The sequence below is a fragment of the Cydia pomonella genome, chromosome 2 (genome assembly GCF_033807575.1).
Source record: "Cydia pomonella isolate Wapato2018A chromosome 2, ilCydPomo1, whole genome shotgun sequence".
In the NCBI taxonomy this organism is placed as follows: Eukaryota; Metazoa; Arthropoda; class Insecta; order Lepidoptera; family Tortricidae; genus Cydia; species Cydia pomonella.
In genome coordinates, this window is record NC_084704.1 from 14,360,955 (window position 1) to 14,375,782 (window position 14,828).

Below are 14,828 nucleotides of genomic sequence, written 5' to 3' on the forward strand. Positions count from 1 at the left end.
AATATATAATAATATTTTATTACGCCTACGCCAATTCTCGGGAATAGTTGCCAAGTGGACCTCAGGCTCCCATGGTACATGGCAATAAGCCGGGACAAACGCTAGGAAGAAAAAAATATGATGCCTACATTCATACTTTATTAAAGTTTATTGTTCATTATGAAGTTAATTTAATTAATGATTAAATTTCAATGACCTACTGTCAGTAAGCACCTAACACATGATACAAGTACGTATATATTATCAAACCTTACCTAAACCGTATTTTAGGCACCAAAAAATCTAAGTATTTACATACATATGTATTTATTTCAAGTTTTATGCTTGAAAAAAGTTTCACCCACAAACTTTCGTCAGAAAAAAAACAAAATGAATTCAGATGAAAACGTAATCATCATTTTTTTTAACCAAACAAAGCGACGCAAAAACACAAAAGCTTGGAATAAGCTTGACCCACAAAGGCCCGGTCAGCGGCACAATTACATGCAGCTACTGTTCTATGCGTTCGCTATCGGCGATCCGACTCGTGACTCGCTTCTGAACCCGTGCCTCTGCGCCCAGGCAAATAGGGTTGCCACTTAAGGCAAACAGTGTCGTATTATATTAATTTTTTGGGAGCCGAAAACTCTTTATATGTATAAAGCGACCAAAAATGTATTTTACTCTGCAAAATGTATTTTAGTGCGTAGTAATCAGCAATTTAAGCAAAACGTGCAAGCATTTTTATAAAAACAACAATTACCTATAGTTAACTGGTAAAGAATACCATTAGGCATTAAGTCCGTTATTTGTATTTTTTTTGTATTTTGTGATATTTATGTATTTTGATTACATATGTACGGCTCTTTGCAGAAAATAAGGGCAGAAGATTTTTTCGAAACTATTTAGTTTCGCTATACATACAGGGGGGTCAAATCGGTCGCTCTAATGGCCTTCTGGTATTGGATTTCATTTGTTCCATACTGAATGCGATATCGTATATCATAAATAATCCTATTTGAAAAATTAAAAATGGTTAAGTATTCCGTTAACTATGACGGAAAGTATTTCATTTTGATTGAATTAAGAAATGTATCCTTAGTAGACCTAGTTACTTTTATTGCAATGTGAGATAGTCATACATTATGTTGAACCTTCTGCAGCTAATCTGAGTAGGTATACCGAGCTGAAAAAATGCATGGCCACTTTATGAATAGATGTCATATTCATAATATCCACGCACTTTTGCAGCTCGCTATAACATTTACATAAATATTAGTAGGTACATTTTCCGTATAACAAAGGTATTGTACATATCATAAACGCTTGTGGGCACATGTTGTTGATAAATAAATTTCTTATTGGTATAGCATTGACAACCCTAATCGCTACCTGAGCAGCACCGACACTTTTTGCCTCCGATATCTAATGACAAAGGCATCATTATCTAATCATGGCTTGTCGGGTTTTTTATCCGTCTTTCCAAGACAGAGTCAATACTGGCTGATGTTGCCAGCTCGGTAGGGTCTCGATAATGCTTAAAACAGATCTTAAAACACAATGACTTTAGTGAAAAGAGGTGAAAATCAGGTAAACAGAAATACGACTGGGCGCTGGGCAGATGCAACTTATACTTTTTAGACCAAATAGTTTGCAAGGGGACTTGGCTTATTTCATGATGAGATGCCGCATATGATCACTGTTCCAAAAATGGTATACATATAGGGATGACAATTTTATACGAAATATTGCGGCACTACTTGTAGAGTATTTTGTCATATTTAACATTAAAATAAATAATATCGACCTTATCACTGCACCGTTAAATGTATATCGATTATGTTTGCACTTGGGGGCCATAAAATAGATTTCATTAAATTCTGAGTAGTTATTTTAAATAACATGTTATTTCCAATATATTATTATTATGCTATGCGTTATACTACATTAATGTTATAAAACTGGCCACAATCATGTAGCATATATATAACTTTGTAGATAAGCAATACTGAGTGTATGATACATGAACCTACCAGGGTACATTACAATTATTTATCAATTTGAAGTAATGACGCGTGCGGCAGCGATCTGAATATAATGGTTCGAATTACAGCCGTTTGTTACCTCTACATGCGTGTTCTCTAATAACGCACGTGAAAGTTGTCTATGGACAATACGTACCACGTGTTATAAAGCTCCAATCTACTGACTAGAAAATAAACCAGAGAAGAGGCCTAGAGCTCAATTTCCACTGCTTTTAGAAGTTAACTCTGCCTAAATTCAACTTGGTATTATTTCAAAAAAGTGTTTACTTTGTGGCAATAAAAGTATAACAGAACTTACCTGATGATCTAAAAAATAAACCAACTACATATATCAAACACTATTTAGATTCTTACCTACTTAAGCATTGTTTATACAGAGTAAAAGAGTTTCTGGATCACACTGATTAGATTCATAGTTTAGCTGTTTGATTCCACCTAGTTATATTTTAAAATATTGTGTAAACTAAAGATATAGATGTAAAAAATAGATATAAGTAAAAATAAGGGGGCAAAGGCACACTGTGGCATTGACTAATATAGGCATTTTCAGAATAAAGAAGAGAATAAGTGTTCCATTAACTTCTTTCTTTCGAAAAACTATCAATTTTTGCGTTACTATACTACTCAAAATCACGAGGACTATCCTTAGCCGGTGTGAGGTGATGCTGACATAGTGCACCGACCCGCTGCCGCTTAGGCTAAATCAGCAGAGTCATGCGAGCTCCCAGTGCTATTTTGCCTCAACTTCGCTTCCTCTCGTAGTCTCTGCTTCCTAGTCCTTGCTCTAGGATCTGTTGGCTGGAGCTACCCCAAGTATCAGTATCAGTATTCCAAATCACGAGGACTATCGATTTGAAAAAAAAGTGAAGCATGGACAGTTTCTTGACGCATTTTCACATAATACATCGGATCGTCACAAAATGGACAACAAAATTGTGTATCAAATACTACAGACACTTTTTTATGTCATAATCCTCGTGATTCTTCCTGTTTCTTCTTGTCGCAACTTCATGTGTGCAAAAATAAATGGGTCCTTAAACAAAGTATAAAAATCTTGTAAATTGATCTAATGGACGCTCGATATTAGTCTGGTCCGTCATTGCCTTTTAGTTCGTGTAGCTAACGTTGGCGCTTGTTGCGTACGCAGCTGTAATATTCAGCCAAGGTATGGTTGGACCGGACCGATACAGTGTTATGTTTACGATGCTTGATATATAAATAATCTTTACTTAATTAGTCGTTATTTTTTATCTATTTTTCAATTTGTTCACTCTATATTATTTTATGTCTTTTTCCTTCTTGTCTATTAACCTTTCGTGATTTTTCTCACTTGATGGTCTCATCGGAAGATCAGCGCTGGAAGCCACCAGCAACATGCTGAGATGAGGCAATATCGAGGCACTTTATACTTTCTTTATTTTTGTTATATCATGTAATTTAATGTGTCTTGTATGTGTTTACGAATAAAAATTATTCTATTCTATTCTATTCTAAGTAACCTATCAAATAATACAAATTTTGTAATCATTATCTGACTATCGAGTTACTATTTAGCTAAACTTTTACAAAAATATCTTTCTTCTTTCTCTTCCTCGCGTTGTCCTGGTATTTTTGTCACGGCTCATGGGAGCCTAGGGTCCGCTAGACAACTAATCCAACGAATTGGCGTAGGCACTAGTTTTTACGAAAGCGACTGCCATCTGACCTTCCAACTTAGAGGGCAATTAGACCTTATTTGGATTAGTCCGGTTTCCTCACGATGTTTTCCTTCGCCGAAAAGCGACTGGTAAATATCAAATGATATTTCGTACATAAGTTCCTAAAAACACATTGGTACGAGCCGGGGTTTGAACCCGTGACCTCCGGATTGCAAGTCGTATGCTTTTACCGCATTGTATCCAACAAAACTACAAAATAGGTCGATCGAATTAACCACTGTCATTGGCAAGTACCTAAATAGCATAAGCGTGAACTAAGACTGTTCGTGACATAATCACGAATTCATAACAACCTAGCAGACCTAGGATACCCTAGGCACGTACTGGTCATGTTCAGGGCTCTAGGAATGGAATACCTAATTGTTATGTGGACAGTTACGGAGTGTACCGTTAAATTGACCTGATTCTCACGTGATTTAAGTGGTTTTAGGTATCTTAAGTATTTCAGCTGAAAGTGTTGCACCTTCGGCAATTTAAGCTAATAAGTCCGGAGAGCTGATACGCCAGCTTTAAATTGTATAGAACAGATATTAGCTTGAATTAAATTGTTCTGTTGTGCTGGCTGTATACAGTAACAGCAGAACGACTTATGGAATGTTGGCTGAAAGCACTTTTGGTAGATTATGAATCACACATGAATTTTTTGCCCATGTACTTGTTATGCTATTCTTATGTGTCCGTATTCTATGGACGTAAAATGCCGCAATTCTGTGACACTGTTTTTTTCATTCTGGTTACATAAACTGTTACCAGTTGCATGATCCTTGATAATAAAATCATTATCATAACAGGAAAAATCATCGAATGATTTCCTAGTGCAGCGCGCATGTGTACGCGCAGAATCTGGGTCAAGAACGAGCGCATTATGAATCATTTTTCAACGATCATCGCTTTTAGTTTTGCGAAATAACGCAGTTTGCGGTGTAATGATTTGATTATCATTTGTTATTTAGCGTCGAGTCGTTTACGGTATAATGGTAATTTTATAAATGACTTGGATCCTAGAATTATTAATGCACTAGCCTCAGTCCGCGCTTTTGTCTACATCTCCCACTTGTCCCACTCAGTATTCCGGAACTGATTTTAGTCCCCAATTCGCCCTCTTAGGAGGTGAATTATAGGATAAGTCCCCTTAATATACCTTATTATAGTCCAGGTTAGGTTAGTCTAGGTCCAGGTAAGTATACAGTTAAATTCTAAACCTGATCGTATAAATAGTTAACTAAGTATTCTATTGTTATACATACCTACATTTTAGTTGTCAAGCGGACCCCAGGCTCCCATGAGCCGTAGCAAAATGCCGGGACAACGCGAGGAAGAAGAAGACATACCTACATTTTTATGTTCAACCTTTATTTGTGTGTATTGGATTATAATACTTTTACTATGGTGAAAATGTATGCTACTTTGTAATTATTTTGTTTGTTCATGTGAATGTTCATAGTCACATCTACTTTTTTTAAATCGAGACTTTATACTACGTAGGTGGCATCCAAGCATACGGTCTGCCTGATGGTAAATAGTCACCGTAGCCTATGGACGCTTGTAACTCCAGAGTGCATGCGCGTTGCCGACCCTAATTAACACTCCGTACCCTCGTTGAGCTCTGGTAACCTCACTCACCGGCAGGAACACACTATGAATATGGTCCAGTTATATTTAGCTGCGGTTTTCTGTAAGGTGGAGTTACTTCCCCAGTTGGGCTCTGCTCTAGATTTAGAATGACATTCGCGGTGCTGTGCCCTACCACACTAAGCAAAATGACATTCACTGAGTGGGCTGTCTCTTTTGGACGAAGTTTAAGGACATACCCGGGTCCAAATTACTATCTTTCCAAAAAAAGACAAATTTACACTTATATGCGGTTTTTTATGTTATATTTACAGTACCTTGTTTACGCCGAAGGACCAAGTAATCGGAAAGCCCAAGTAGTTCGCATTGCCTTGGTGCAAGGTGTTGCACCCACGCTTTGGGCACAGACCACGCGTAGGCAGACTGGCTCTGCAGGTTGGGGTTCGGGACTGGACTCGGGTTTATTCAATATATTTGTGTCGTAACTGTCCATTCACTGTTTTGTATTCATTGATACATTTAACAAAACTCGTAGCTCGTAATTGCTTTGGAGATTGAAGGGGAACACAGATTCAACTAGCTACTTGACTAAAACGCAGAAGATTTATAAATTAAAAGCACTATACCTTTATTATTCCGTTTCAATTCATATCATATATTACTTATACAAGGTGTCTCCCATCATCATCATTCTACTCGCTACGTTTTTGAGATATTTCTATTATGGGACCAAACCCGAAATCTCGAAAAAAATATAGATTTTTTCACACATTTTGGCTGATCAGATGTCGATGTTTTCTATGGAAAAGCGAATCTTTTTCTCGCGATTTAGGGGTTGGTCCCATAGTAAAAGTAGCTTAATTTAGCGAGTAAAGTCCCATGGGGGGAGACATACCGTATTAATGACGACACTCGAAAGTAATAATAATAATAATAATAAGACGTTTATTCAAAAAGTTTAAACATAGGTACATAATAAAAGTACACAATAATGCTTAGAAACTAATTGAAAGTAGGTACCTATAGCAAGCAATGTTTATCTTAATTACTTCTACCGACTTCTAGTATTTTAATAGTATCTTAAAGGAGCCCAGAGTCTACTTTGGCATCCTAATATCAATGCCATCTAACCATCCAAATCAGGCAGGACCTATTATAATCACTCCAGTTTCGTCACACTTTTTTAAAGAAAAGCGACTGGTGAATATAAAATGATATTTTGTACGTACATTTCAAAAAACTTACAGGTATAATAAGTCAGGGTTTGCACCTACTACATTTGGCTTGTAAGTCGCTACGCTATTAGCTACCATTGCTACCAACATATACAATTTCCTAAGTTTACCACATCGACGTAAACTAGCCGTAGCTAAGTGATTTTACCCTCCGTAAACGGCGGTCTTCAAACGATATTCATGATAAGCAAGGGAAATCAAACTCTGTCAGTCCAATCCGGCACCTCTGCAGCTGATCTATGAGTAAATTATGCGATTATTATAATAAACGCACTGACGCTTTGCATCCGCGGGCGAACATTGCGATTTACGAAATCCGTAGCACCTGCTCTTGTGGTGAAACACCACTGTAGCCTGTAGGCAACATTCGACAAAAAAATCCTTGTATTAGTTTAGCTTAGCGGCTAACAATTTATATATTAAAAAAAAAACCTTCAATTATAATGTCACCTTATCTGTTAGACCGAAGTTGACCGAACATGAAATAAAATATATGTAAAAAAAGTATATCAACTTTTCTCAACTTAATTTATACCGCAGATGTCCCACGTACAGAAGACGTCGTTACAGCAACATATGCTGACGACACAGCGTGCCTTGCCGCCGCTGACAAAGACCCCGTTGCAGCATCATAAAAACTGCAAAGACACCTGCAAAAAATCGACCAGTGGCTTGAAAAATGGAGAATCAAGGCTAGCACATCAAAGTCACTCCAAATAACATTTACCTTACGAAAATGAGACTGCCCGCCTGTAACCCTACGAGGAGAGACACTACCCAGTGAATACTGTGTTAAATACCTAGGCCTCCACCTAGATAGGAGGCTCACTTGGGCCAATCACATCAAAGCAAAGAAAAATGAAGCTAGCATACAATTTAAGCGCTTACTATGGCTAATAGGAAGACAGTCCCCTCTGACGCTCAGTAACAAACTTTTGGTATACAAATGTATTATAAAACCTATCTGGACGTATGGTATACAATTCTGGGGTTCAGCGAGAAATTCTAACCTCGAGATCCTTCAAAGATTCCAGAATATTGCTCTCAGAACAATATCTTGTGCACCCTGGTTTATCCGTAATAAAGAAATACATGACTACCTATATATACCAACCATCAAAGAGGAAGTAAATAAATAGCTACTCAAAGAAATATAAGGAAAGGCTCACAAATCATGAGAATGAACTTGCCAGAGATCTATTAAACGACAACAGTAACATCACAAGACTCAAAAGGTGGCAGATCTTGGAACTAGACCAGAGAGAATAACCCACCCCCTGTCTTTACATAAAGGAATGGTGGTTAATGGACCACCACCTGGAAAAATACATTTATAGATACATACATACAATCTGATTATGGCTAAGAAAGCCGATGGCAGATGAGAATAAAAACGAAAAAAAATAATTTTTTTTTGATGCTGCACATCACCAACTTTGTTTAATTTACGTGTACATGTCTTAAATGGACTTCATGCAATTTGTTAATACACAGAATAACAATAAAGTTATATCTTAAGACTAGCTTAAGCCTAATCAAAAAGTTCCTCTCGAGTTGTACTCGGCGCAAAGGTATCCATCACACTAGCCGCGTTACCACGTTGAATGGCGATGGACAACCTTTGCACCAGGTACGAATCCCATGCGGGCGTCAAACCCCCTCTCCCTAATTATCCCCGTACGTGAACCGTGAACGCATTTGTTCATTATAAGATAAGTTTGCTCTTACTTCGGACACTTGCCGTTCTAAAAGTCAGTGTGTCTGCTGCCTACAGTGCCTACACAAGTAGGTCGCAGTAGATGGACGACCAGCCAGTCCAGCTTTAATTAGCTTTAACACCGCCATTTATAAATACGCAACTGAAAGCTTTATAAATTGCACTTCGATGGAGTGTTCATTGTAATTAAAGTTCGGTCGATGATTACTCAATGCTCGGTATGGTAAATCTAGCTGATTTCAGGCAAAATATGGTAATAATAATAAGGTCCTTCAAAGTATTTTTAATAATGCAATAGTTTTTTTTTTAGTTTTATCATTTTATTTCGTTTTTAATATCTTAAGGTATCTGTAACTGTTTATTTTCCCTACAAGTGTTTCTCTTACCCCATAGTTTCTCCTATCCCACCTAAACTTAGGTAGTTAAGCACCTGTCATTTTAAGTCAATTGATTCCATTGTGTTACGACAATCAAGCAGTATCTCTTAAAGTTACATGCATGAAAGTGTGTTGGCGTATGCTATAAACATATGTGTATGAATCAAGTATAAAAAATACAATGCAATACAATGTACATAGATAATTTTCGTAATACTATTGAATCAATTAACTTAAAACTAATTTACAGGTCCTTAACTACCCTTACCTAGTACATTATTTTTGCTATTCACCCGTAACTATAATCATATGAACCTAGACAGATAATGAAATAATTATTATACAGTCAAGGGCCTATATCGAGAAAAAAAAACACGACTCCATTGATATAATAAGAAATTCATCTTTCAAGAATTACGTTGGCTGACGTGAACACAATTAGACATCGATAATAAGTTCTAAATGATCTTATTATAACTAGCTTATTTTAACAAGGACCTGTGTCGGACAACAAAATACGCTACTTAACTAGGCAATTTAACAATAGCGGCTTTGTGATTGTCGTAAATTCGCTCGTTAGACAATTAGGTAGGTATTGTTTGTTACAGTATTGCCCCCGGCGTCGGGTCTCGATACAGATTAAAATTTAAATACGTTCTAGATTTTGCCTGTAATATGGCTCTTGTAACTTACTTATGTATACTTACGATTGTATTTCCACAGCTTATATTCATTTTCTAATGTTTGCATGCACATATGATTGTATTTTGTGTTTTGCTGTCACAAGTTTTTTTTTCAATTGAAAGAGTTAGCGAACCATTTGATGGGCTTGTTTCGTGTGTCGAGCCTTAAAGAGCCTCATAATGAACTTAAGCAAATTAGTATAACGTTTTTAACGCGTTGTCCAATCAGAAAGTAGGCGCTGGAAATCTGTCTCCTTCATTAATTATAGACCTGCTCAAGCCTAAGCCTGACTAAGTATAACAAGATTAGGAAATCTGAATATAAATCATAGATTTAATTATTATATGCACACCAAAATATCCAAACTTGAAACCCGTTCAGACCATAAGAGAAGCGTTAATAATCTATTTTAAACAAATTCAAATATGGAACAGAATACTCCTACCGCTGGCTCGTGCTGACGTTGCGCAAGGGCAAGTCACAAAGTAAGTAATAACGCGGCTAGTGACCAAAACATACCCAACGGTTAAGTTGTTAAGGTCTCTGACTACATGATTGAGAGCAAATATAACCTTGTAGTTGAGCTTTATGTCAATGCAATCCCTAGAACTGATATTTAACGACTGAACAGTAATTTATGTATAGAAGATTAAAATTATAATGTTCGTAAATTACGAAAGTCAGTGATTTTTAATGATTGTTAGTTTTACGATTTATGTAAAGGAATTATGTTTAACTAATCGTTGCTGTTAATGTTTTATATCATCATCTTGATTACGGAAATAGTAGGTATATTGTTTTAAATGTAGACCTCTCAAACATCAAACTGGCAATTAAATACTTACTGGTAATTTAGGTACCTGAAAAGCTGTCAAAAAGTAAAAAATAAATAAAGGAAGAATGAAATATCTATATATATAAAAAATTCTTAAAGATATTAAATGACCTGATGGCTGGTTAATGTCCATTCATAGTATGTATTTGATTCCTTTATAAATAATAATAATTATTAAGTCCTTGGCAAAAAAAAAATTGGTACAAGCTTTTATCGCTTACTGTACTTTTCTTCCCAAATGCAACTAATAATCATCGACACAATTCTAACAACCCCAAAGACAATTAAATTTCAATAAAAAAAAACCACAAATTTCCTACACCTACCTCTTGTCTCCATCATCAGATCAGCTAGATGGTACCATAATATAGCATTGTTACCCGATTTACATATATACCTGTGCAAATTTTGTGAAACCGGGAAGTGGGTCAAATATAACTTGCAAGATTTGATTACGGACAGACAGACAACGGGACAGGTGAAACTAAAAATAAATTGCATTATTGTGTACATATACTTACTTATATTATATCAATACACCTGTACGCGTAACATTGCTACGTCGACATGGCTAATTTATGTTCCTGAAGCTCTCCTGTACTTACGAAATCGCAGAATTCTTACAAATTTACAGCACAGTAGCCAATAAAGTGTGTCGTTCGAGGGTTTTATTTCCCGTCAACAATATCCAAAGGTTTCCATCAATAGCCACTAATAACAGGGCCGACTGGACAATCAGCCAATACGTTCAGCTAACTCTCCATAAACTGTAGCCTGGCTTCTGGTCTTGGCGAGTAGTTTGAAACTCAGGTATGGTGGTATTGTAAAGAAAGTTGGCTCGTGATTTATGTATTAAGATATTTTTACTCTGTCGTGCCTATACTGAATTACTGAAACTACTCAAAATTATTTAACGCAATATTTTCGCTGTTAATTGGATAGCCGTTTGTGATTTATTTTTGTTGATAGAGTAGATTGTGTTTTCTCATAAACAAAACCATTTCTGTACAATACAGTATATTCATGTTGTAGTGTAGCGCTACTGGTCTTTGTCACATAGTTTTATTTTGCTTATTTTTTGGTTCATCACCTAAAAGGCAAATTGTGGCCACTTGGTAAAAATTTGAGAATAAGTAGGACAACAACTTTAATATGCTGAATTATCCAGGAACAAATTGGTTCATTAAAAATACAATCCCCCTAATGAGAGTTCCACTGGACGGACGATGGCGATGTTCTCTTAACATACACTTAATTAGTACGTATTTTTTCTTGTTTCAGGCTAAGATTATGAAGGAAATTAAATCAGCTATGTTCCTAATTATAGTTGACAATACGTGTGTGAATTAGAAGAGCCAATATGAATAAATAATGAAAGATAAATAATTTATGAATTGGCAGAAGTCACCTGGTTGATATTTTAACGAATAATACATTGCGTTTCTTTCTTGCCGCTTTTGGATTCATTATTAAGAGGTTTAATACTCGTTTGACAAAACAAAACACAGCATTATTTCGACCAGGAAACCCAGGGCACAATATAGTTATAGTAAGTGATTGCAGCGCGCAGGCGCGGCGATACTATCTGAGGACAAGAAGTAATAAAGACGCCTCACAGCAAAATCTAGCGAGCGAACAAGGAAAACATGAAGTTGACTTGTAACAATAATAACTATTGAAAATTAGACACTTTTCAGGGTGCCTTGGCTCCAGTCGGCAACCTAATTCAAACAATTAATATATTAAACTATTTTACGAAAGTGTAATCATATTATATGGCCTTTCACCCATAAAATATTTAGGTTATCCTGGGACTCACTAGTCTGCTTATACACGAAGAAAAAAAAATGCAATTTGCAAAACTACTTTTTTTATTTTCCCAAAAGATAGCAACTTTAATCATCTACTTATATAATACGCATAACATGAATAGGTACGTTGCAAATTGGGAGTTATTTTCTGATGATATATTAACTACCTAATTACTCAGTGTTATAAATTACGAAAACTAAAAATATATATTTAAATTTGGCTCCATTGGCCCTGTTCTCGGAGTCAACGTGCAGTATTCTATAAACCGGTTCTAGAACCGCTTCTGCTGTTCCCCGCCTGCAAAAGTTCATGTGTGTATACGCTATAACATAGTAAGTACATAGTAGTAAAGCTTCTTCAGCCATAAGACAAGATATTACAGCGTTTTTTGTATCTGCGTTTTTCACGAGAATGTAATAATGCATAAATCTAAAAAAAAATCTGTCTGAACGTATCGCGCATTGTTTGGTCACTTATATTCCCCTATTAACTGTTATTTTATTTATTTTTTCAAGTCTCTGCATAGTTACGAAGTCCTATTTATGGCAATGCTGGTATTTGACATGCTGGAACAAACTGTGTTTCTGTTTGTACAAACTTTGATTTAGGTAAACGATATTTCATGTAACCGCTCTTCGCTTGATACTTGATTAGAAGTGTTGGACAGTAGCAGCTCCCCGAAGCTACCTCTTAGCGTCCTGACGAGCTAGTATTATGCTCTATTTGATGAACTACGTCACTTTGATTTAGGTCACCTAGCGTGCTAAACTAGTTTTAAAATGAATTTCCTGCAAGCAACGAGCGATTTGCTCATTGGTGTAGCGCGAAGTAAAACATACAGCGGTTGGTTTTGAAAAAAAATCCTTTTTAGATGATTTGAAATCTTGAACACATTTGATACTTACTTCTGAAAATTAGAGGAAATACATACTAATTAAAAGAAAAACCATCAAGGTCGTTTGGGAAAGGCTAAACACATAGATTGTACCGTATTCTGGTAAAACTCAGAATGGCTTGTATCGGAATGAAAAAACGTAAGAGAAACTGTTTTATATTTTACTATCATCATAATCAAAACTCCCCACTATTTATTATGATGAAACATTTGATAATTTTAAAACATTTTAATAAAACCCGAAGTGTTTGCTATCCACTTATCGCTATGTGTTGCTATCAGCAAACATAATATCGCAAATCAGTTCATATTGCTGTGGGAAAGTTGGTATTTACTATTCTTAACTACTTGCGTGGTTCATGCAGTAATGATTCTCTGTAATATTTAATAAACTTTATTAAGCTCTTAATGTAGGTATGTAAAGAAACCTATAATAATAATAACATCATAAGTTATGATATTTAATTTCCCTTTCAGTAAATTCGGAATAAACTGACAGTGATAGTATGTACGTTCATTATGAATTAGACTATTCGACGAGTAGGTATATTTACTATAGTTACAAATATTATTGTCGTACTATTCAATAATGCCAAATTTTGTAGGCATTTGCAGTTGTTCTTCTTGTGGTGATGAAATTGATGAGATATAGGGATAGAGATCAGAGATATAGGGGGCATTAAACTCGGTTAATAGATTTTCACGGAAGGGTTCAAATCTATATAACTTCTCAAACATCTCTAATTCTCCAAATTTAACAAAACATGATATACTTAATCTTTTTTGTCTACCGCAAATACAAATAAACACTGAACTAATACAGTAGTAATTGAATAGGCACAACTGTAAAAAAATCTCTGTGTATGTTTCAAACTAAACTTCGACTACACGGCGTCTTGAATAATTAATTGACGATTGTTTTTTGCACGGAGTTAAAATTATTGCATTATTATAACTAGTATTTTATAGTGCCTACCTGTTTGATATCATTCATTAGTTTATGCGGGTGAGCTGACTCTGGACATCTTTAATTTTATATTACCAGGCCAGTGTTCTAGACGAGTTTAATGATAAGAAAACGGCCAAGTTTTATAATTACTTTGATTATGGCATTTATGAAATCAAAATTGAGCCACGTTTCATTTAAACGCTATGATTAACAGACCATAAATTTCATTTCTAGATTTATAATTAATTGTTTAATTATGCGCAGTCGTTTATTGTTTTCCTGCTTGTTGCGTAATTGTCTATTAATACAGTACATATAATAATTTATATTTTATTTTAAATGCTTTAGTTTAACTATGTATTTGTTAATTTACTATAACTAATTTAACTGCGGAAAAATATAAACTACAGGTGTACGTGAGTATGCATATGATGCATGATTTACACGATCATTTGTACGATCTTTACTTAATAGAGTAGATATTGCGACTTTATTTGACAAGTCCTTAAATAAAACGTAGTAATCACTACGCTGCAGTAGCGAGATGACCCATTACGGCGATGTTACTGAACCATGCTACTTATAAACACAACACATGCATGCATACATGCTATGTCCGAGCAAGATAATTTTACAACCGCTACTACTTACTACGCATGTGCAACTGATAAGGACATAGAGCGTTATATTGAGTTTATGTTTAAGAGGACGTACGTAAATAACATATTTATGCTATTATTGTGGTCAGTTTAGATTAAATTTAGTTTATTTATTATAATTGAAATTAATATCTAGGTTGTTTTAAACCGCAGCAGAACACATGTAATATTTATTATGCAGTTCATGTTTGACAGATTTGTTATCCTATTCATGTTATAAACGTGAAAGTTCGTATGTTTGGATATTTGGAGAAACTAATTTCTCCATTACGCAACAAACCAGAGAAGTGCGAGTCGGAATCACCCACTGAGGGTTCCGTGCAAATTTAATATTTTTTTGAAAAATTATAC

At 35.4% G+C, this 14,828-nt stretch overlaps 2 protein-coding genes and 2 long non-coding RNA genes across 4 annotated transcripts in view; 1 reads left to right on the forward strand and 3 right to left on the reverse strand.

Moving 5' to 3' along the window:
* LOC133534496 (uncharacterized) overlaps positions 1-13,309 on the forward strand; it is a 126,317-nt gene extending 113,008 nt beyond the window's left edge. The window contains exon 7 of the mRNA XM_061873650.1: positions 11,444-13,309. The gene's annotated coding sequence lies outside the window, so the exon portion shown is untranslated. The remainder of the gene's footprint in view (positions 1-11,443) is intronic.
* LOC133534504 (uncharacterized) overlaps positions 1-14,828 on the reverse strand; it is a 329,551-nt gene that overhangs the window by 83,543 nt on the left and 231,180 nt on the right. The gene's annotated exons all lie outside the window — the stretch shown is intronic.
* The window catches only part of LOC133534497 (uncharacterized), a 125,238-nt gene that overhangs the window by 83,543 nt on the left and 26,867 nt on the right, over positions 1-14,828 (reverse strand). The window lies entirely within an intron of this gene.
* Positions 924-9,588, reverse strand: LOC133534506 (uncharacterized). The gene is made up of 2 exons (XR_009802043.1): positions 5,074-9,588; positions 924-4,989 (listed from the first exon to the last, which is right to left on the reverse strand). It is a non-coding gene; the product is annotated as an uncharacterized LOC133534506 (long non-coding RNA).